Source organism: Amblyomma mixtum, chromosome 3 (assembly GCF_055824585.1).
Source record: "Amblyomma mixtum isolate Tamu chromosome 3, ASM5582458v1, whole genome shotgun sequence".
NCBI lineage: Eukaryota > Metazoa > Arthropoda > Arachnida > Ixodida > Ixodidae > Amblyomma > Amblyomma mixtum.
The window spans coordinates 296,638,355-296,661,805 of record NC_143014.1 but is presented as its reverse complement, the minus strand read 5'-3'; the positions used below and the strand labels follow the sequence as shown (position 1 = coordinate 296,661,805).

Below are 23,451 nucleotides of genomic sequence, written 5' to 3'. Positions count from 1 at the left end.
GCAGTCGCGAAACCGTATTCACGCACGTCTGCTGGTCAGAAACGGAACGCCGGAGCGAAAGTGGAAGCAGCCGCAGTGGGCGCGCCACCGGCGGTGCTTTGATGGTCCTAATGATAGCCGCCGTCCACCGGTTGCCATTGCCCAGCCGCAAGCAGCCGCAGACGTGGTGGGGAACGAATTGCGACGTCTCCGGTTCAGAGCTAGGGCGCTCGTTTGGGCGCCATGCGCGGGTTCAAAAAACGCAGGAAAGTCGGAAAAGGGGAAGCGGGGGGGGGGGGGGGGGCAATACATGACATATCAGTGTTTTCCTTTGTCTCAATTGCATACATAGCAATACTTATTGCATTGCCCTGGAAGTAGAGAAACTTCAGTTTTCTCCTACAGCCTCAATGTCTTCTAAAGCAAAAGGCAGCGGGGCTGTGCGCGCCCTTAGAAATGCCATCAATAACCTGCTTGCACACATATCATAAGAACAATCAAAAACTGCGCAAAAAGGAAGGGACAAGAGAGAAGAAGGACCACACGGGACAAGCGCAGACTAACAACTGGTTTATTGCACCAACGCCTCCTTCCTTCAACACCAAAGCGCATGCGCACCAACAAGGAAGGAGGCGTTGGTGCAATAAACCAGTTGTTAGTCTGCGCTTGTCCCGTGTGGTCCTTCTTCTCTCTTGTCCCTTCCTTTTTTGCGTAGTTTTTGATTGTTCTTATAATATCGTAGCAGCTAGCCCCTCGCCGCACTCTTCTTGTACCCAGAGCCGCCTAATCACCCGAGGGCCGTTTATATCACCTCTGCACAGGCCAAACGAGTCAGAAGCCTGGTCAAGCATGGCCAGTCCGGCCCAACAGTTCCGCGCTTCATGAATCTGGCTCAAGCTGTTGCATTCGCAGTAGCTGGAATCGTTAAGAACGGCAGTGCGGGCATGTAGGCACGATGTTCAGATTTGAGGCACACTGCCGCAGCCGAGGCAGTACTGAAATCGAGTTTTAGTTTTGGTCTCCACTGCAGATATGACCCGACTCAGCAACCTTCGCGTGCACTTTATCGAGCGAATCTAGCTACGCCGCCCATCCATAGATGGACTGGCCTGACCCATTCCACCACCCGCTCGACGGACCCGGAGATATTCGTTCAGGAACCTTGGTCCCGAGCCACTGGTGATCTCATAGCTCATGCGCGGGTCATAAACATTTGTGGCAAGTAACGGTTCCACGCATGCTCATAATGCTCACAAATCACTATGTTGCCGCATGCAAGCTATAGGAGTAGCTCCTTAAACCTGCTTGAAAGAAGTCGTATACGATGGAGGTGGCCCCCCACCCAATCGCAGCCATGTGGTTACATTTACGTTACAGGTGGTTACATTACAGGTGGTATGTGGTATGGTACATTACAGGTGGTATGCACATGGTTTGGAATGCACGTGCAACGTTGCAAGCTGCGCCAGGGCTATGAGGAACGCTCCGGAGGAACTTCGGCTACGTGGGTTTCTTTGACGAACACTGATGTCGCAAAGCACACGGGCCTTTTTTTGCATTTCACCGCTATCTAAACGCGATCTTCACGACCGAAATTAGATGCTGCGAGCTCGGGCTCAACATCCGAATGCCAAAACCACTCAGCCACACAGGCGGGTTAGTTACGCGACAGTTAGTGACGTGCAACAATCTACATTGGACAGCCAGTGAAAGACTTGCCAGCTTCATGGGAAGAGATTGCGTTTGAAAGACATTTATGTTATTTCACCGCAGTACAATAAAAGTAATTTGCACATATACTGCGCTTGGGTCTCCAAGACGTTGTCCAAAGGAATAGTACATCGAAAGGGCCTCTTCTACATGCATATATTTACACAGTGGGGAAAAGCTCTTAAGGTACATTTAAAATTCGACTCTACAAACTGAGCGAAGGAACCTGTTCGCGCTACAACATTGCAGTGCAATGAAAATATCGACAAGCTAGGAGAAAATAACATTAAAAAAGCTGTTTATTGCTAGGCCATACTATCGTGGAGGTATAATGGCGCCACGTGACGGTGGTGAGACTTTGGTTTTTATTGGTTAGTTTTCTCTGATGACTGGGGTGCTTAGGGCATTAAGAGAGCACATTCAATTGGGCCAGTGCCGTGCGCCTACCTCTGCATAATTGGCCGACATTGGGCAGTCGTTCTGCATGTCAAAAGGCTAGCAAATGTTAGCGTGGGGCGGAATTAATATACTACGCGAAACATTTTAGCGATGCTAATCTTCCCTCCCTCATTAAGTCTGCTTGCGAGAAAGCTAGCTTGTCTGCACTTCTTTTTTCGCAACCGTAAGTGGGCTACTGGCTTTGAAAGCAAACTTCTTTTCGTGTTACACCCATCTCCAGCCGATAGATACGCGACGATGGCACATGGAGTTGATATTCTGCCTAGTCTTTAGTTGTCAAAATGCAAGCGGCTCGTTAGGCGCTTAATTTTTTGTTGCGCAAGGGCATCTCTGGTCAAAGAGCGACATGGCACAAGGCGTTTTAGTTTACTAAAGGCTACTTGACCCATTTTCCAAGCATTTCATCAATGATTAGCCGAGCACCAAGCCACAGCAAAGCTCGTATCTATTGTATCACCGGTGGGTACCAGGCGGCATTGCGGAATGAACTCCGCACCTCCCTCATGTGGGGCGGATGCTCAAACTAATAGACCACCGCTGCGGTGCCAGTTAATTTTTTACATCCGCAAAGCAAGCAACAAGTAACCTTGCCTTTTATTTTTAAGCTGCAGCGATGCCTACGCTTAGAAGCAGAGGGGAAATGCTCTTCCTAAGTCTTCAGTGCTGGAGAGTATTCTTGGTCAAAGCTATGAAAACTGTTTATCGGAATGTACGCTGGTATTAAAGCAATGCGGTATTCTTTGACTGTGTGCGCGAAGCGTTTTTTTTTTTGTTTGTAGTGCGGAAGCAGTGCACAGTTCCTTCCGGCCATATGCGTCAATGCTTTAGGTTTATCAAAACGGAAGCCGCCACAAGGGACTAGTCGATCGACTTTTCACACCTGTCAATGAAAAAAAAAAATTGTAAAATTGTACTCGCTCGTTTGCGTCCTCGAACGTAAACTGTGGTCACGACGGAGCATTCGGCTGCGTTCAGAACACGGGCCTGTTCTGCCACTTCTACTTTCTCGTGCTACACTTAAAACAAAAAAGTAAGGGATGGCAGGGAGTAATATTTTCTAATAACGAAACTTGGAGTATTGGTTGTTCATCCACAAAAGCATTTAGTCAAATTTCTCTCTGGGTCCTCTGACAAACTGCGGTACGGAAAAGGCATTTCACCGCCTATTGTGTGAAATACTTCCTTGCATGAAACATCTTCCTTGCAACCACCGCAAGTTGATTGGTGAGCATTTTCATGGCTTTGGAGCTTTCATCCAGACTTTTCCGCTGCAATTCGGACACGGAAATGAAGATGTATTTTCCTACAGACTTCTGATACAGAATAAAGGCATTGGAAATGGTCGTATCCATGGGGTGTCGAAAGATTTTCTTATAGTACACCTTTTGGCCATCTCTGGTGGCAGGTTGATGCGACAAATTCAGAATGCATTTGTCCACACCACCCATGGTTTTGCTATAGTCTAATGCAATTGTTGGTTTGCACTTCACTGCATTCCTCCTGTTGACAACTTCCTCCATTGTCGCAGCATGGACAGTACTAAGAAAAGTCATCGTCTTCTTGTGTTGCCATTGCATTGCAAGACACTTACCTCGCTGGTAAGTAACGATTTCACCCTTTTGGGGCTTTTGCTTCTTGAACAGAGGCATACCCTTCCTCATTTGCCGGGCTGTGCCGTAAACATCTGTTCTAAGGGACTAATTACTCATTGACCTCCACCTAAACGCAGCCATACGGCTACAAAGGAAAGCTGTTCTCTCTTTCTGTTCTCCGCTTGATCAATGAACCTACTAATACTGGAGAGTTGTAGTAATTGTCCACTGTCAATGTCTAGCCCATGTCGTGAAACGGCTCAATCAATGTCATAGCAGCCTTAGTTCCCATAGCCACTGCATTGTCTTGTGGCACTGAGCCTTTGCCCGTGTACAGTATCAGTTGCAAATATGACCAGAGCTAGACTCGCTAAGGAGGAAAAATTTCAACCCGAACCTTGCTCGTTTTAGAGGCATGTATTGCTTCCACCCAAGTCTAGCTTTGAAGAGCAAGAGGCTTTCGTAGCCTGAAACGCCTTAATCGGGTACATATTCAGACAAAAACTTCTCATTCAGCTTCTGAAGTACAGGCCATAGCCTTCGTGCCCTCGGATTTGGATGGGATGCCTCGTCTATTTCCTCTTCGTTGTTCATGAAGTGCAGACAACGCATCAGCATTTTAAAGCAATTTTGGCACATTACCTTTCCAAATATTGGCGTACTCAGAATTGCCTTCTTCGACCAGTACAGCTGAATCTGTGATTTCACAATGACGCCTTGGAAAATTTCAAGAGCAAGAAACAATTTCAACTCTTTCTTGTCGACGTCCTTGAAGATGAATTGGTACGAAATACCTTTCTTGCATGCCGGTTTGTTTCAGTGACAATTATGTCACAGATTTCTTCATAAGAAAAAAGTTCAAACTACGCCACTACATCTTTAGTCTCAGGCGGTGCTTCTGTTATCCCAGGCATATGAGAAAACGGGAAAGGCGGCGGTGCAGCAGGTGGATTTGACACATCGATGGGGCACCACTCACGGGCAGCCGCAGGGTCCTCCGGTCCATCCACAGAATCGTCGTCATCAGAGTCCTCAGATGACAGCACGTCACTTTCTGTTTCCGAGCAAGACTCTAGAGTTGTCGCCTGATGAGGAGTCGTCAAAATACTTTCTTTTGCGCGCACTTCAATTCCCATGCGGCACAGGGCAGCCATGTTTCGGGCGCTGGTGTCAGAGGCGGGAAGATGACGAAAGTAGAGACACAAATGTTAAAACACGGGCAATCGCGGAAATCTAGTGTCAGAAATTGAAACTAGATTCAATAGGACGAGTGCAGTCGTCATCGATTCGTTGCGTGAGAAAATTTTGTGCATGATGTCTAACGTCGGGACTGATGCTTAGGCGAGTTGGTATGCCATTATCGTCCTTTAACTTACTCTGCCCTTTCGATATCGACTCGAACTACCCCCCCCCCCCCACACACACACTCCAAATAAAAAAAAAACAAAAAAAAAAAACAACAGAGAGCGAAGAATAATTAACCACGTAGGGGAAACTAAACGTGGAAGTTCCGCAGTCGGTTCGTGCTGAGCGCTTCCGCGAAAGGCGCTCCTTCGTGGCGCCAACTTTCTGGGAGCTTTCCCACAGTGCGAATGCACGAAACCTCCGGGAGCGTCCATTTGTTTACGGCAAGGTGGATGGCGGGGCGCAGCCTTCCGCTGGGTTGCGAAGGAAGAGGAGCTCAGCTTCTCAGAGCCGTGCTCCGATCTCAAGCTACGCAAGCCCAGAAACTTCTCGAGAGCGTTGTGGTAGCGCGCTGTGTTAATACTCTCTAAAACGGAGCATACTGCAGTGTTCTCACTCTTCTCACGCGTTGTCCTGACAACAAAAGCAGAAGGGTCGTTGCGTTCATGTGCGCCTTTGTAACTCGGCGCTGAGACACATAAACTCGACGAACGTCTCGTTTTGCGGATTGGAACACCGCATTGTACTCGGGCCGGGCCATCATCGGAGCTGCGTAGCATTTAAAAGGTCAGTCACGGATGGCGCAGCACGCGCGAAACTCTGCACCACCTCGCTGGCAAATAAATGGCGAGCACGTTCTGGCACTTGAGATCTCGCAATGAATAACTACCCGGTATGCCAATGACGCCGCAATCAAAACGACCCCCCCCCCCCCCAAAAAAAAAAGAAAGACAGGTAAAACGGAGCAAAAAGTACGTGGACCGCGGATATGGGGCATGTGTTTAACGCGCGAGTAAAAGCCCAAGCAGGACGCAGTACGAGATTTACCTTTGTATTAATTTACAGTCGCATTGTCCAACGAAAGATAACGTTCTTCCTGATATGACCATATTACTTCCGGTTAGCCACTTCAGAACGGCATGCCATCGTAATCTAGTTCACTGCCCATTTTATCCTTTGTTATTTACATGATACTTCAGCAGGATGCTTTGTTGGGCAAGTTGGTTCATATTGCTTTAGAAAGATGGGATGCGCACATGAGACAATCACAAGTCCCGTCTTCTTTGTTGTGATTGTCTCATGTGCGCATCCCATCTTTCTAAAGCAATGATTCTTCAGGTCTTAAGCGGTTCAAAAAAAAATAACCGAGCCTGCCAGGATTCGAACCTGGAATCTTCTGATCCGTAGTCAGACGCGTTATCCGTTGCGCCACAGGCCCGAGCGGTCGACCTTTGTTCTTCGAAGCACATGGTCTGCGTCGGCTAAATATTCCCATACTATATTTCACCGTTTGACTGAGATCTAGCCCGAGGATTGGTGGCCGTGAGTTAGCGACTTCTCACGCGTTCCCAGAAGCTGAGGCACCTGTGTACATCTCAGATACATAAAGTGTGTACCGCTGACTCTTGCTGTCTAGGGCAACTGATACGAAACGAACAACAGTGGGCAAGGCAAGTCCAGGATTCTTAGACATCAGTTTAATTGCGAGGCAACAATGGAATATTGTAAGGTACTGTTGTGCAAATATTGACGGTAATGGCCCATTCTTCCGATGCATCGCAAAATCTGAATCTTTCTTTTAAAGTTTATCCATCGCTCGCATCGAGTATTTAAGACTGCCATAGAAAACCAGTGCGGAACGCTTTTGAGGATAGCAAAAACGTTAATAGACAAAAACAAGCCTGCCGAGGAGAGATATGCGGTTATATTGATTGTTATAGTGGAATCTTACGATATATGATAAATTGCCTTCACACCTAAACAATCACCCGTAGGAAAGTGCGTTTGTCCAAAATTGGTGGGTATGACGGGAATTACTGCATATGTCGCCAGCTTTGTAGATTATCATTATTCTTTGTTCAGCATCGATAACTGAAAGTGGCCTGGGACTGTTTTTTAGAAGTATTATTTTTTCAATCATTCTTCTAGCCGCAGCGGACGCTCAGCGGCTATGGTGCTCGGCTACTAAGTCGTAGGACGCGGGTTCGACCCGTCCACGGAGGGCGCATTTCGATATGGGGCGAAATTCTAGAGGCCCGTGTACTGTGCGATGTCAGCGCGCGTTAAAGAACCACAGGTGGTCCAAATTATCCGGTGCTCTCGACTACGTGGTCCCTCAAAGGCCGCGTCGCTTTGGGACGTTCATCATCATCAGCCTGATTATGCCCAATGCAGGGCAAAGGTCTCTCCCATGTCTCTCCAATCCTGTCCTTTGCCAGCTGCGGCCACCGTATCCCCGCAAACTTCTATATCTCATCATCATCTGCATGCTAACCTTTAGACCCATCGTTCTGCTCTGAGTGACTTAGCGAGGCAATGTCATCAACGAATCGCAGATTACTTAGGTATTCCCCATTAACTCTTATTCCCAACTGTTCCCAATACAGGCCTCGGAACACCTCCTGTAAACAGGTTGCGAGATTGTGTATGACACCCTTCCTTATTAGAATTTCATTGCTGACTTTCTGGAGGACTACGGCAGGTGTGTAGTCGTTATAGAAATCTTCCAGTATTTTCAAACAAGACACTTCTACATCCTGATTCAGTGATGCCTGCATGAGTACTGGGGTTTCTACTGAGTCAAAAGCTTTCTTGTAATCAATGAAGGCTATATATAGGGGTTGTTTACCTTCTGCGCATTTTTCTACCCCCCGATTGACAGTGTGAATACGGTCTATTGTTGAGCATCCTTTACGAAGGCCTGCTTCATCATTTGGTTGATTGGAGTATGAGGTTGTCCTGACTCTATTAGCGATTAACTTAGTAAATACTTTGTAGGCAACGGACAGCAAGCTGATAGGTCTGTAATTCTTCAAGTCCTTGACGTCTCCTTTCTTATGAATTAAGATAACGTTAGCGTTCCTCCAAGCTCCTGGCATGATCGAGGTCATAAGGCATTGCGTATACAGGGTAGCTAGTTTTTCTAGCACAATCTCTCCTCCGTCCTTCAACAAATCTGCTGTCACCTGATCCTCACCAGTCTTTCCCTCTTTGCATTGCTCCTAAGGCTTTCTTTACTTCCTCCTTCGTTATTGGCGGGATGTCCCATTGCTGTGCTCTGCTGCCTCTCTCACTAACACTCTGATTACATTCGCTACTGTGTAGATTTGAGTAGAATTCTTCGGCTACTTACACTATCTCATCCATATTGCTAATGACATTAGCCTCTTTGTCTTCTAGCGCTTACAACTGGCTTTTATTTATTGCCTAGTTTCCTCTTCACCGCTTTTAGGCTGCCTCCGTTCTTCAGAGAATGCAGATTTTCTCCATATTGAACTTCTTTATGTCGACTACTTTGCGCTTATTTAATAACTTTGTTAGCTCTGCCAGTTCCATTCTCTCTGTAGGGTTAGACACTTTAATGCTTTGTCGCTTCTTAATCAGTGCCTTTGTCTCCTGAGATAGCTTGCTGGTATCCCGCCCAACAATCCTACCTCCTACTTCTACTGCGCACTCCGTAGTGATAACTGCGAGACTAGTGTTCATTGTTTGAGCATTAAGATCGCCTTCCTCGTTTGAAGCCAAATACCTGTTCTTTAGAAATATCCCGAATTCCTCTATTTTCCCTCTTACCGCAAGCTCGTTAATATGCTTCCGCTTCACTGGTTTCTTCCGTTAATTGAAAACCTTACCATTCTGTGTTCGCTACAACGCACCTTTCCGAGGACCTCCACGTCCTGCACGATACCTGGGTGAGTGCACAGTATGAGGTCTATTTCATTTTTAGCTTCAACATTTTGGCTCTTCCATGTCCATTTCCTGTTTTCTCGTTTGCGGAAGAAGGTATTCCTGATCCGTAAATTATTTTTCTTTCCGAACTCCACTAATAATTCCCCTCTGCTACTCCTGGAGCCTGTGACATAGTCACCTACCGCCTGGTCTCCAGCCTACTTCTTGCCTACCTTCGCATTGAAGTCGCCCATTAGTACAGTGTACTGTGATTTTACTTTGTTCATTGCCGATTCTACGTCTACATAGACGCTTTCAACGACCCAGTCATTATGGCTGTATCTAAGCGCGTAGGCCTGCACCATCTTCAGCTTGTACTTCTCATTAAGCCTAATTACGATAGCTGCCAGCCTCGCGTTAATACTGTCGAACTCCTCTGTGTTGCCAACTTTATCCTGACCGATAAGGAATCAGTTCTCGCCCATCTGCTAATCCACGATAGCACACTGTGCCCACGCCTTAGTACTGTATACGCCTCCTATGTCCTCCTAACCTCACTAAGCACAATGACATCCCAATTAATACCCGCGAGTTACTAGAACAGCACTGCTAGTCTAGCCTCACTGGATAAGGTTCTAGCGTTAAGCGTTGCTAGGTTCAGTTTTCAATGGCGGCCTGTCCGGGGCCAGCGATTCTTACCACCCCCCGCTGCGTTGCGGACCCAGTTCCGCAGTCGCTGGAAACTGAGGGCCGAGGGTTAACTGGTTTGTTCATAGAAGGTTGCGGCCAAGTGCTACACCACGGTGGCCAAATCCTGCTCTGATGAGGGAGTGCGTCGTCGGTTCCGGTTACCGAGATCCCGCCGCACCCCAGACCTGGATATGCAATTCCATCGACACACGGAGTTTTTTTATAACCTGGTGGAGAACTGCGCGGCAACGGGATTCTAACCCCGGTACTCTTTCACGCGGGCCGGATGCTTTACCTCTAGGCCATCGCTGCACCTTTTTTGGGACGTTAAACCCCATAAAACCAAACCTAACTCATTCTTCTGCTTCCTTTGTGACTGATCTGCCCCGACTTCGGTATTAGCCTTGGCAAATAACTGCTCGTTGGTTATCTGTCATGTTGTCACTGGCAGTAGCTATATATAGCTACTGCCAGTCTTGCCGTTGGTATACCAACGGTTGCAAAGGAAGCAATCAGTCAGGATGTATGTTACAAAACAGAGCCGTGCATCTCTCTGCCCCAAATGTGATTTCCTCACTTATAGAAGCACGACAACAAGTAGGCCGTAACGTACAGAAGGCGATGCCACTGCCATGAGTGTGCCTGCTTTTTCGAACGATGATACATTACATCATATATTGCCCCACGCTAGCAGCGCACCTGCCTGCGCTAAACGTAAGAGAAAGGAGTCAACTGGCTTGATATCGCGGTACTAAGGCTGCGTGAGACTGCTGGCTGTACGAGCGAGTGGCCAAGAGGTCACACGCACGTGTTGCGGCGACGTAAAGTGAAGGCTCGCTTGTTATACACAGGGTGTTTCACCTAAGACTGCACAATCTTTAAAAAATAGGCCTTTTGAGTTAGAAGAGGAATTTTTTTTTTTGGCATAACATTGTCATTGGTACAGTACGTGAGAAGACAGCTAAGACGTGCTAACTAGCAGGCTTACTAAGTAATATTGAATTGTTGAATTTTTAACTATTACTGTTGGGATCCTTAATTATTGAGAGGCGTGTAGCCTGCCGTAAGTGATATCCATACCAGCTTTTATAATTTCGAAAATGCGGTTACCATTGGCGCTGTGGCCAAACAAATTTTGGATATTTCGACGATTTTCGTCAACTGGAGAGGTTGATTTGCCCGCTAGCTTCTCGAAAGCGCATGTATTTTGACGTGATGTAGCCAAAATCTGTTTGGCCACAGCGCCGAGGGTACCGCGCTTTCGAAATTCTAAAAACTGATATGGCTATTACTGACGGTGGGCTACACACCTCTTAATTATTAAGGAGCCTAAAAATGATAGCTAAAAAGTTAACTATTCAATATTAGTTAGCCAGCCTACTAATTAGAATGTCTTAGCTGTACTTGATGTACGACACCGCTGCCAATGCTACGTCCAAAAAGCGCTCTTCTAACTAACAAACCTATCATTAAAGTTGTGTAAGATTTTAGGTGAAACGCCCTGTATAAAGGCTTGTAGGTAGGTGGTACGTACCGGATCTAACTTCCCGAAACTCCACGTGGGCGTGAGGAAGAGAACACAGGACTTGGCACTGCGCCGCAGCTCTTGATTGCCGGTGTACACGCAGTCAAACAACTACGAGCTAGCTACCCAACATGCTGCTGCGCTGAGAAGACGTGAAGACCCATAAGCAATGGAAAGGGAAAACAGCTACAAATCAAGTGTTTTGCTTTTTTTTTGTCTCTCTCGAAACAGGAGGGAAGCAATAAAAGAACCAGTGAGCTCTTTCGGACAATGCGTTGTCCAGCAAACAAACACGCTTCAGGAAGTCAAAAACCTGCTCAGAGCTCAAAGAAAGGCAGTCTCATGTGGCCGCCCTAAGAAATGCACAAGTATCACACGCTCTGCTAACAAAAGAGGCAAAAAAAATCGTAAATTTTACGCTTGCAGAGTAATGCGTGAAACCAGTGGTAGCTGTTAACCCGTGCGCGCGTGCGTGCACGCGTCTGTACACTACGCCGTTGCTACACCAATTCTGCGCCACACCGTTCCGGATCCGCGCGCTGTAAACGTCTGCGCTCTCAATCGCTCACGCAGCGCAGAGCACTTTCATCCAACGGAGAAGGGCCGTTTCACCCCGTGTCGGGAGAGAATGACGGAAGCCGTGCGGAACCTGCGCTACTCGAAACTGCGCATCATTCTATGCCATCTTGCGGCCTGTGCCAGAAACCACCGATTCCGGTCTGGTGTACTACGGTAATCCGAGCTAGGTTTCCACTACTCGTGCGTTGTAAAAGTGTGTATCCCTGCTCTCGACTCCTCGTGATGCCACCTCGTGAATGGCAGAAAATGGAAAAGCGAATGTTTAAGGAGTTTCGCTGCGTCTCACTGTGCGTAGCCTCGTTGGAAATTCGCACTACGTCATTTTTCTCGAGATAATCAGAAAACGCGCCCCAGACGTAAGGTTTGGGAAAGAACTGACTGCTACCATGGTCTTTTGTTTGAAGCGTTTCACTCGAGACGACTTCTTCCTTCCCCGCAAGTATAAACTTGCCTTGTAATCGCTGACTCAATCTCTTATCATAGTGCTGAGATCTCGGTTTCGTTTTATAGACACGCCGTCTTTGACAGCTGAATTTGCCCTTGAGCTTTCGGTACTAACTCCAGCTCTGTTCACGTTGCAATAATTTATTCCTGCCCTCGACGAGGAAGCAGTGAGGCTAGCATTTTAGCACCCTCGAGCGGCTGACAGCGGCCTCGCTGCGCATGGTCGTAAGTCAAAGTGGTAGTGAACGCAGAACAGAATCGACGCATGATTGTGGACAAGTAGGCGATGAGCTAATTACAGTGGCGGACGTAAATAGCGCTTTACTATATAGGTGATGTTGCAGTCTTTGTCTTGTTTATCAACCTGTCCCCCCCTCCCCCACTTCGCTTTAAATCCGTTTTCGTTTGGTACCTGCGGAAGGAGGCGTCAAACTGCCCTTGCATAATGTTCCAATGCTGCCTGCCCTTCTCGAGCTCGCCGGGCTCACACAATACGCAGTAGTCTGAGATCGAACGCATAAGGGAAATCGGTCTGCGGCAGAAGACTGGTCTGGGCTTATCAGCGCAAAGGTAAAAATGACTCATGCATACGTTCCCCTCGATAAACAGTTGTTTACCTTATTTTGCGCATTCGAGCATGGTGTACATTTTTCTTTAGAACTATATGAGGACCGGTTGTTCCACCGAACGCCGCGTGACTCAGTGCGTACGCGGCTGGGCATCCACAGATGTCAAAGTATGGCTCCGGAATTCTCTGCGTCGAGTCATAGTTTACGCAATTGCAGCTTTGAAGCAAACACAATAAATTCACCCTTCCTCATGCTATCATTTAATGCTGCTGAAATGAGGCAACCTTCGATGGCTGCATGCAGAGAGTTGATGCGTTTCACCGATGAAGCGGTTGAGAAAAGTGGAAAGCGAACATTAATTGATCCTGGCGGAGTCAGTGTCGTCAAAAACGCAAAGCGACTTGCCTGTAGCAGTGAATAAGTGCTACACACAGGTATGTGCACCTATCAAAAAGACCGGTAGCACATGTGCACTGGCCTCCCACCACGCCGGCTGTCTCAAGAAGCATTTTATCTTGAGAGAGATTTGATGCGGCTCACTCTGGAATCCGTACGTCTGTACGCACAGAGCGACGATTTCGGCGTGGTCGTCGGTACGAATTTCCAGTTCGACTATAGATAAAGTGGTTGGCCATTATAAAACCATCGCCTTAGACAAAGCATCACGATTCCGCGCCACAACCTACAAATGTAAGCACGACAGCAAGTACCACCGCGGACCCGGATAGGACTGTCATCTTTGTTTTGTATAGTGCAGTGTTGCCAGACGTGTAGGTGGTTGCGAATACAGCCAGCTGGGTCGTCACTGTCACAAATGCAGGATGGCGAGCTAGTGGCGCATTGTGGCCACTGCACGATCGACCTCCTCGCAATGCACTTGTAGCGGCGCTCCGTAAAACTCACGTCGCGGACCAACGTGATGCCTCACAAAGTCCATGGAAAGGCACCGTTCGCTCTCGGTCCGCATTCTTTCTTGTTGATTCATCTCTGGGTCTCGGATGTGCTACGAAGAAATCCTGAGATTCTTTATCTCACCCCGAAAATGATTGATAGCAATAGATGCCTTGTGGCAGGCAGTGGGGACTAGCCGCACATATTCAAACACAAGCACTCCAATGCTTCTCTGCGCCATTCTGTAACAGAGCATAGACTTTAGCTCTTTTTTGGCGTGGTAAAGTGGGCGTCTTCTTGGGGCTTATTTTAATATTCTGCATTGAAAATTATGTAGTAGTTATACTGACATGCACACGAAAATTGCGCAAAATATTCGGCTATATTATAGTACACATCTAGAATATAATTATTAGGCTGTAATGAAAAATCTATTTTGTCCAATGCAAACATCATGAAAATCGTGGGAACTGCTTCTAACATGCTACAACGTGAAAAGGAAAAATGTTATTTTAAGTTGCGAAATATACAAAAAAACTTGCTTGTTTCATTGTTCTGGCTTATCAGTATACTGTCAGCGGCAAAAACAAACAAAAAAAAACGCTTGCTGCCTCATAGAAACTAGCTATTTCCCGGAGGCATCAGAAACGCTCCTCTTTCATTCGCCAACATTTTACTTGAAAATACTATAACGTGTAAAGAAATCACCTATCATAAGTGTACTCCTCAATAAATGTGTAATTGTATAACACAAGAAAAACTATAAAGTACAAATATTTAGAGAACACGGCAGCAACACTTCCAAAGATTTGCGGTTATCACGAAAGAAAAGAAAAATGGCGACTAGGGTGAACAGGTGACAAGCACGGTGAGTAAAGAGTTAACCTGCTGACGAATCCGCGCTCCGCACAACTTTCCATGTAGAAGCACTAATTCGGCTGGCTGCTTACCATAGACGAACACAACTACGCCAAAGCCTGTATTTTCTTCAAAGCAGGTATACTCAAGGCGCCTTTGGGACTCGACAGTATAGGTTCTGTCCGCCGAGCGACCATCGCCGATCGGTGGAAATCCAATCGGTAAAGCTGGCTTGTTTCATAGTGTAGCAGCTATACTGTATATTTTCATTACGTTCTACCGCCACGCCAAGGCCCCGCAAAGCCTGGTGTTCCTTAGAGGTTATGTGAAAAGCTTTACAGCAGTCTCCTCGCAAGCCCGGGCAGCCCCGTCGGTACGACTTGTCGGGCCGTGGCAGTGCCGACTAAAGATGATGCCGTGTAGCGGTCTTACCACAAGCCATACAGCAATCGTTAACATTTGGCACGCAGACGTAGCGGCCTTCGGAAATATACGAACCTGAAGGCGCATTACTGTGCGTTGCGCAGAATAAAGTCAGTCCGGGTCCGGACCCGGCACCCGGGAAATCCGGTTACTTGCTGGTGCATTTTTGCATTCTTTACTGCGCCGCGGCTTGCCGCTTTGTGGACACCCAACGACGGAATAACGGATGACGTCATAAAACTCGCTAAGTGTCCATCGCGCGCAAGCAAGAAAACAAAAACAACTAATACCTCTGCTAGCCGCCGGAACCTCTCGCGAAAACCGCTTCAGAATGTAAACGATTGCCCACTACTATTGCAATTGTAAATGATGATGAAAAATTTCGAGCAGTTCTCTGGATGTATTTTATCCTACCGGGTACGTGTATTTGTTTGCGTTTTTTTTTTTGTTCGCTCGCTGTCATTTATTTTATTTAGCACTTTTTCATATGTAGGCGCGCAAGAACTGCTTACATTGGGTTTTGCACACTCACTTTGCGCGCGTACCCCGTCCCCCAACAGCAATGCTACTCGGATGGTGTGGGTAAAAAGTAAATAAACAAATACCGAATAGATTTCCGTCCGAGCTGCAGGACCGCCTGAATGAAGTGGTTGCTCCAGTGCAGGCTGATCGAGAGCCCCGAGCCGAGCCATTCGTCAGCCCTAAGTGCGGGCGTGGAGGCACGCTGCCCACCCGTTAGCTCAACGGGAGCCGTTAAAGGCGTCAGGAATCCGGGTAGAGGTGCTCCGCGAGGAGGCCGGTGATGTGTGCTCAACAGAGCGGCAGTTTTGTGTTAAGGGTGATAGAAAAGAAAAAGAGTCGGCAGACACAGAATCAAACCAGCCGAAGGAATGCAAAGACAGAGTAAACCACACGGGAGTGCTGGTCCATGCCGCCCGCTTCGTCTTGTGTTCCTCGCTTGGTGTGCGTAGCTTCTGCTGGTTTTATTCTCTGATAATATGAAAACTGACTCAGCTCTGCACTTTTCTGAAGAAATGTTGCGAAAAACACCATGCGAACAATGCATTCTAGCCGGAAGATTACAATCAAAACATTCATGTTACTCTAGAAATTTTTCTTAAAGCAAAAGCCCTCAAGATCGTCGGAGAAAGTCTCCCATCAAAAAAGCCAACCACCCAAGCAGCGTACTTCTGGCTTGGTGGGGGCTACCTTTCGCCCTTTAGTGGCGGGTAAGAGAGCGGTGGAAGCGAATTCCTGGGTGTTTTACGCGGCTTGGGCTGGTGTTCGCATGATGAACGCGCCGACGCCTTGAGCTACTGCGAACCATGTTTATTTGAGCCGAGACCGTAAGTGGATGCAGACAACAGAACGGCAGCGCTATAGAGGCGTAGTAGAGGCGCGTGAGTGCTGGGCTGGCCTAGCATCTCCCACCGAAAGTGAAAAGAAGCGCTCTGCGGCTGTTGGAGAAATCCCGCGTTACGTTTCCGTGGAACGCTACGGCGGCTGAGCGTATGCAGCACCCGTAAGCTCTTTCTGTGCCGTTCTCGTCTTTGGGACAAGGCGCACGGGGGCGCAATAGACGCGCGTGCGTGAAAGGAGCGGTCGCGCATCCTAGCGAGCGACATCCGCTCCCCTATGCACGCGAGGAATGCCTCCGCACTCGCATACCTCCACTTCCGCGGTGCCGGACGCGGGAGCGTTTCGGCCGGCCATTCCTTTCGTCTCAGCGGCTGCCGGCACAATCTATCGGCGCGTACGCGCCGTAAATCATCGCCCGCCACCCACACGAGCGCTGCGGGTCGGCAACAGTGGCGGCCACGTATGGCGATGCGGGCCGCCTCAGATGTCGGCCCGATATACAGCGGGCCGCTCCGGTCCGGTAGCCGCGACAGGCGCGATGGGCGCCGGGGAAGGGCGGCCCGTTAGCAGCAGCGGTCCGTTTAGGCTCGCCCACACTCGCATATAGTATATATGCGCGCTGTCGCCGCGTATCGCGCCCATCTGAACTGCTGCTGGTCAGCGCGCTATCTCGGCAAGCAACGAAACGCATGCAGGAGACGCTGACCACCGGCGGCAAACCCCTCCCGCGGGTCCAGTTATTCATATAGCGATGCGGTCATTTCGTTTAGCTGCAGCGCCTAAGAAATTGAGTGCCAGAAGGGAGAAAAACGAAGCTGCTCTGGACCTTCTCGTAAGAACTAAAACTTCGGCGTTTCAGCTGCCGCCGGCGCGCATAGCAGCATGCCGTGCACTACAGCGATGTTTCCAAGACGTCGTGGTGTCAGGGTACCTTCGGGGAGCCTTAGCAGCAGCCATGCATTGAGGTCCCCTCTGTGTTTTGTGCGTTCGAGACTTTAGTGCATACTGAGTTTGTTTATCTGATAGAGACAGGGTTTGGCCAATGCTAGTGCTAGGGGTGTGCGTTGTCATAAAAACGGCGCAAACCAGAATCTGAAGTTTTCACTTGTTTCAGAGTTCTGTGACTGGATTAAGTTTTCACTTTTAATGGCCGTTCGCAAATAAAATACGCTTAGACCCAAAACAACCTCAAAAATCATCGCGCTAGGCTGCTTATACCTACCTCGCAAACGCTCACTCCGATTCTTGGGTCGTAGAGCTTACCTGATACAGAATAGTTGTGCGTGGCGAAGAGGCTGAATTATACGCGACTTAGTCGGGTTGGAAGAACCATAGCGCAAGGAAATTTTAATCCGAAACCATTACATGGCTCATCGGCAACGAAGCCCGACGTAAAGAAAATGTGGCGCCCAAAAAACCACGTGACCAGCCAAAAGAAAAGTAAAATTTCTTCTGAAGGAGCGGAGAATCCAACCCAGGCCTCTCAGACTGCGAGGCGAACTCGTAACCCACACGCCACAAAACCACGCTGTTCCCTGGCGAACAAAGGTGAACCATTATATGCTTTGCTTTACAACTGCATGGCAATGAGTAGGCGTGTTATTAGAAAGGAAGGAAGGAAGAAAAATAATTAAGTTAAAAAATGTTTTCGCATTAAATGCACGCAAGAAGGCTTAAATTATCTTGTAATTTTTTAAGCAGCCCCATAGTTCCCGTTCGCTGAACTGCACACTGTAACATGCACACTATGCATTTTATGAGCCACATATATCAACAATTAATGTTTTGCGATGCTAGTTCAAGCAGCCCTAAATTCTCTTGACAAACGCGGAGCTCTCCGGATTGATCGGGTAGCTCGCGAGCGCCGTCGTCGCCTCAAGCATGACTATCGGCATCTCAGTGAAGCAGACTGGGGGCCCTGAGCCCGCAATTAGCGGCCCATACAGTGGCGCTCGACGGCGCGTCACGCACGAGTCGCGCCACGCGGGCGACCGCCTACCCACTGCACTACATCAACTACATCGTCGCGCGTCAGGGGCGAAAAAGGCCCGAGCGACCTCCGTGCGCGCCTTGTCACGCGTCGCCCCTCACCCGTCCCTTTGCGCGCGGCGGCGGCCTCGCGTGCATGAAACGCTGCCCCTCTCAGAGTCACTTTCCATCGAAGACGCGCCGCAGAGTTCCTTCAAAGAGTCGCTCGCTTATCGCGCCAGGAAGTGTTCTGCAGCGTCGGCCGAAAGGAGAGCGCTCCGTGCGGACGCGGGCATCCCATGGCGGTCCCGCCACCCACCCGCCGCTGCCGATGAAAGGCCGCTACGCCCGGCCAGGCCACTCTCTATGTACATACCGGGGGAGAAAGGAGGAGATGGGGCCGCAGATTCGAGACCCAGCCAGCCAGAAAGCGAGAGAACGAGTGCCTGCGTGCGTATATCCCGTGGCGGAAGTGTCGCGGACCGCCGACCGTGTTTTGCCTCGGCAAATATGAATTCCGATGACGAAGGAGACTCGCCTGGGCGACGCGGGTCGGCCTTCGTACCTGCGCGCCTTACTACGACCGCTCCTCCGCCCCTTTCTCGTTCCTCAGCGGCTTCCGAAGCCGCGATGGCTATCGCCTCCCGGAATTGCCGTTACGCCGCCGCGGAGCTTTAATGTCGGCTTCCTCCGCCGCTGCGCCTACTTCCGCTTATGGGCAGCTTTGATTGGCGCTGTTAGGAAAACAAAGCCGCCAATTGAATGGGGAAAAAAAGCTACCATTCTCTCACGTCACTTGCATTTCCCAGCCGCTGTTCCACAGAAAAAAAAAAAAAACTTCTTCCCACCCGCTAAACTCAGTGCCTAGGGAGGGTTCCATTAACCATCCTACAAACTGGAGGCACAAGTGCTCATAAAATCTGAGTTCATACGGCTTCTGCCAAAAGTTATAATTGAGCTCCTCTGAGGCTAGCATGTAGCGAAGTCCCGGTAACTGCCAAACATCTGCTTCTTCGACATGGGCACAGGTATTAAAATCTGTGCTGCCCATTTACCTGAAACAGAACAAGAAGCCCTGAAGGAGAAGGCGGACGAATATGAGACCCCATGTAGACGGAGACGGTTCTGGTAGCCTGTCTTTTGGTATAAATAAATGTTTTCGTTGTTGCCTAAAGCCACGGTGTTTTAGGCAGCTGCAAGTTTTGAGAGTCTGCCCTTTTCCCAACCCTCGTTGCTTCCAATCTGCTGATGCTTTCAGTGCTAGCCGTCACAGCGAATAGCAGAGTAACGCAGCAGATTGCGAGCACCTAGACTAAGATCGTCGACGGACTAACTTTCGTTCTTGGAAGAAGGCACACTTGAGACACGTGCCTTCATCTTCATTTCTGCCCACTAAACTATCACGCTGAACCTTTTTCAGTCGACCACGCTGTGCAAGGTTTTGACGTCCAAACTTCGGTCGCATGAGCAAGTAATGGATGTCGTGAGTTTAGTGAGGTCTTGAGAATGCACTAGCAAACGAACAAACTCAAAATTGTAAGAGAAAATAATCACTGACCTATTTGAGCACAAAATGGTTTTGCAACACGTAGACCGTTGTTCCAGATATGATCAGTTGATAAAAATTCCGATCAACAAATGCAACCGGCAAGCAAAAACAAAAACAAAAATGAACCGCAAATTTTTCTTGTGTACATTTCTTTTCCCCAGCCCCCATAGCAAGTAGGCGTTAATCACTAATGCCAACGGCTGAAGGCATTCATTTGCTTTGAACAGCCTCAGACTAAATTGATAGAGTCTGGCGCTTCGTAGAGTTCGCCTTTATTCAAGTGTTGCGCTCGTACGTCACTTCTGATTAGCTCTAATAAACGTTTAGCGAATTAAATCCACGGGCAAGGCGCTCATTATAGCTGAGCTTAATGTTATTCCGACTTGGTCGACCAGGCTGCTAAGATATAAATCCCAAAAAGCTCTCTCCAGCCATTGTAAGACACCCTTTTTCCGCACACCCACAATCCTAAGATATCCGGCTCGCGGGCTGCACTTTCGTGCAGCCTTCACGTCTTCGAGCATCTTGAGCAGCGTCGCGCACTGAGCACCGATTGCAAAAGCGATGCGTTAACCGCGACAGCGCGAAGCGATGCCGTTTCCGCTACAGCGGGGGTGCCCAAAAGCACAGCGCAGCTTGAGTACCATTGAGCGCCTTTTCTGGACGTCGCCCCCAAGCACACTGAAAGCGCAACGGGTCGGCATTCAAACTATAACAATGCCTGCACCCAGCAATGTCTTCGCCCGTACACGCGTAGCTACGCAGGTTCAGTTTTCTCCGCCGGACACCGCTACGCGTGCGCCGCGGCAGCAAAAGGCGGCCCGCGTATTCCGATGGCGTTCCGCTCTCCTTTTCCAGTGGTTCGCCGCGGTGGCGAGAAAGTGGCGGCATTCGCCTCGCCGCTCCAGCGACGAGCCTTCGGAGGAAGGTGATCCCGCGCTGCGCTGTGGGGAAAGCGATTCCACCCGCTGATGAAAGGCTATCCGCGACGCGTTTGACAATGTGTGCGCCACTTTCATTTCATTGTGGCGTCCTGGTACCGGTCATGATGGAATTGATTGCTTTTGCGACACTTCACATCCGAAGGCGTTTTGTAAACGTTAGCGGGTGGATTCGCCAAGGCGTTAAACAAAACCCCGGCGGCAGAAACGTATAGAGGAACGATGGAAAGAAACGCAAACAGAGCGGAACCTAGGCGCTCCGCTGTTCGTATTTCTTTTCATCGCGTTTTTAATTCGATGGTAGTAAAAAGACGCTAGAGCAGTCTGTGATGCATTCTAGGACGACTCTGACCTCTTTTTCTTACTGATCAGGTAAAAGCGCGATTAAAAGAAATTCGAACATCGGAGTGCGTAGGCGCCATGTTGTTCGCTTTTCTTTCCATCGCGATAGTGCGCGTCTGTTAAGCCTGTTTCACATGCAAGCGAACATGCTAGAGAGTACTGCCGCCGCGACGGGAAAACCTGTTTTGAGTCATCGCTGAGATGAGCGGCGAGATTCCAACAAGTTGCAAATTTTCGCTGCGACACGCCGCTCAATCGCTCAGTCGCTTGCATGAGAACCAGCCTTTGGTACAAGAAGTTTACAGGCCATTGTGTCTATAAGCCTGTAGTCACTGGGTTGCACGGTAGCGTTATTGTGCCCTTCTGTGATGACGACGTTCTACAGAGGAAGACTGCCCGCGCCTTTGCATGCAAGTGCCTCCAGTGCGGCACGAATTCCTCTAGATCTTCATTAAGGGGCACAACGAATGCATCGCGTAAGCTGATGCTTTCCGGAAAGTATGTCTGCCGTGAATAGACATATAGAGTTCTAGATGCACTGCTTCTAGTTATGCAATATATTATGGCCGCAAGGCTCATACTTCTATTCTGTCTCGCCTGGTTTTCAAAATAAATAGATGTTTCGTAGATTTGAAATCTACTATGGCCAAAAAAGACAACTCACAATTTCGTTTCCCATAGAAAAACGGTATGCGGGCTGCGAATATCCACGGGTTCTCCGTCTTTTCCCGACGCTCATCATGCTCAAGGAAACTGAACGTGCCTCGCCATAGCAGAGCTACGGCAGCTTGCGCGCTCTCCGGTCGCTTCAGCTCCGAGTGCGTATTCTACCTTCCAGTATGCGAGCAGCAAACCGACATTGCCTCTGCTACATGATCATATTCGCTACCGCCGCATCGCTGGCATCGACATCATCATCCGGCATCTACCAATCCCTTTGGACTCCGTGGACACCCACACACAGCACCGGTCTGCCGTTGACGCAAACAGGTGGCGAGGGGAGCAGCCGCGAATCCAGCCTGAACCCGCTCCCTCAGACAGCCCGATCGGCCTACACGCGTACAGAACCGATGAAGGCGCAACGTGGTCAGGCGTCATCGGCGTTCCGGCACGCAATTCATTCGTCCTGGGAACGGCGGCGCGACTTTCTCCTGGCGGCCGGCCGCTTCCCATGCATCCACTTCCGCCCTCGGTGATCGCCCCCCACAGAGTGGCGCGGAAACGGGCAGCGTCGCGCGGGCACGCAACGGCGTCCCGCGACGCGCATTCAAGGCTGGGGATCGACGACCTCGCGGGCACTTCGGCAACAGTAAGCCGCCACCTGAACGCGAGAGACCTCCGAGTGCGGGAGGGCGTTATTAACGATGGCCGGCGGCGATTGTCCCAAGCCTCCCTGAAGCCTTGCACTGGCGGAGCTTGCCACATCTGACACCTAATATCGAACTTCTGTCTTCCGATGTCTTCAATAGCACGCACGCGCACTTACATTTCGCAAATATCGCTGGTGAAACTACAGCGGCCTTGAGCAGCGTGAAGCACGGACAAATGATAAGACATGCACAAGACATGCACTTGTCCTATGGACATGCACTACTGTGTCTGTCTTATGGAGTGATAACTTTAAAGGGAGGTTCCTGTTTTGCGACGTTGCGGGCATGCACATAGATGCTCAGACCAGGCGTTTTGCTGCTATGTGCGATAAGTACAGGCGACCCCCCCCCCCCCCCCCCCCCCCGCGCGCTTGTACAAGTGTAGTACACTGATCTAGCACCAGGACAGCCCTCGCCATTATACCCCCGCTTGTACCGTTCTTTGTCGGTCGATGAAACGGAGGCTCGAGAAAACGCCGCCGCATGTCACTCGGGAAAACGCGAGCTGCTGTGCGAGCAATGCTTACGCATAGGGTCGTTGGCGTATTTCTATAGCCATTGTAAGCGCCCGTGTCTTTTTCTTTTTGTGTGTTGTACGCATTGGCGCTAAATTCCTTTTATTATGATGAACAAAAGACCAGGGGAACGGGGCACTGTAGATGGACGTCTAGTGACAGTGCTACAAACAAAAAGCGCTTTTTGTTTTATAGTTGCTCGTTTCTGAGCTTAACTCAAGTGGCGCCAATTATTACGTCACCAAGGAAAGCGCAGTGACATGAAAGAAATCGCAAAACTGTTCTAACAGCAGTGAATAGCATGCACATATTATCTAGACTCCTATTAAATATTCTTCTCAGTGATCGGCATGCGTAATGTCAACGCTGTTCAGTCGCAGTCAGGATCGGATCGTTCTGACGGGCGATTTCAGTGCAGACACCCCCAAACACAAAACAAATCACCCATGACCTGGCCGTACAAGATCTCCTCTTAGAAAGAAATCACTATTACCTCATCAGTGTGCAGCTAGCGCTCAAATCCGTAGCAGGTTTGATGGTAGCCTGAATTTTTTTTTGCTCGAACAAGCATGAAGTATGTTCGAACAAGCATGAAGTAAGATCCTTATGGAAATA

The 23,451-nt window shown here is 49.1% G+C and overlaps 1 protein-coding gene and 1 non-coding gene across 2 annotated transcripts in view; both read right to left on the bottom strand.

Moving 5' to 3' along the window:
- The window catches only part of LOC149355296 (uncharacterized), a 285,681-nt gene that overhangs the window by 205,265 nt on the left and 56,965 nt on the right, over window positions 1-23,451 (bottom strand). The window lies entirely within an intron of this gene.
- TRNAR-ACG (transfer RNA arginine (anticodon ACG)) lies at window positions 6,291-6,363 on the bottom strand. Its single transcript has one exon. It is a non-coding gene; the product is annotated as a tRNA-Arg (tRNA).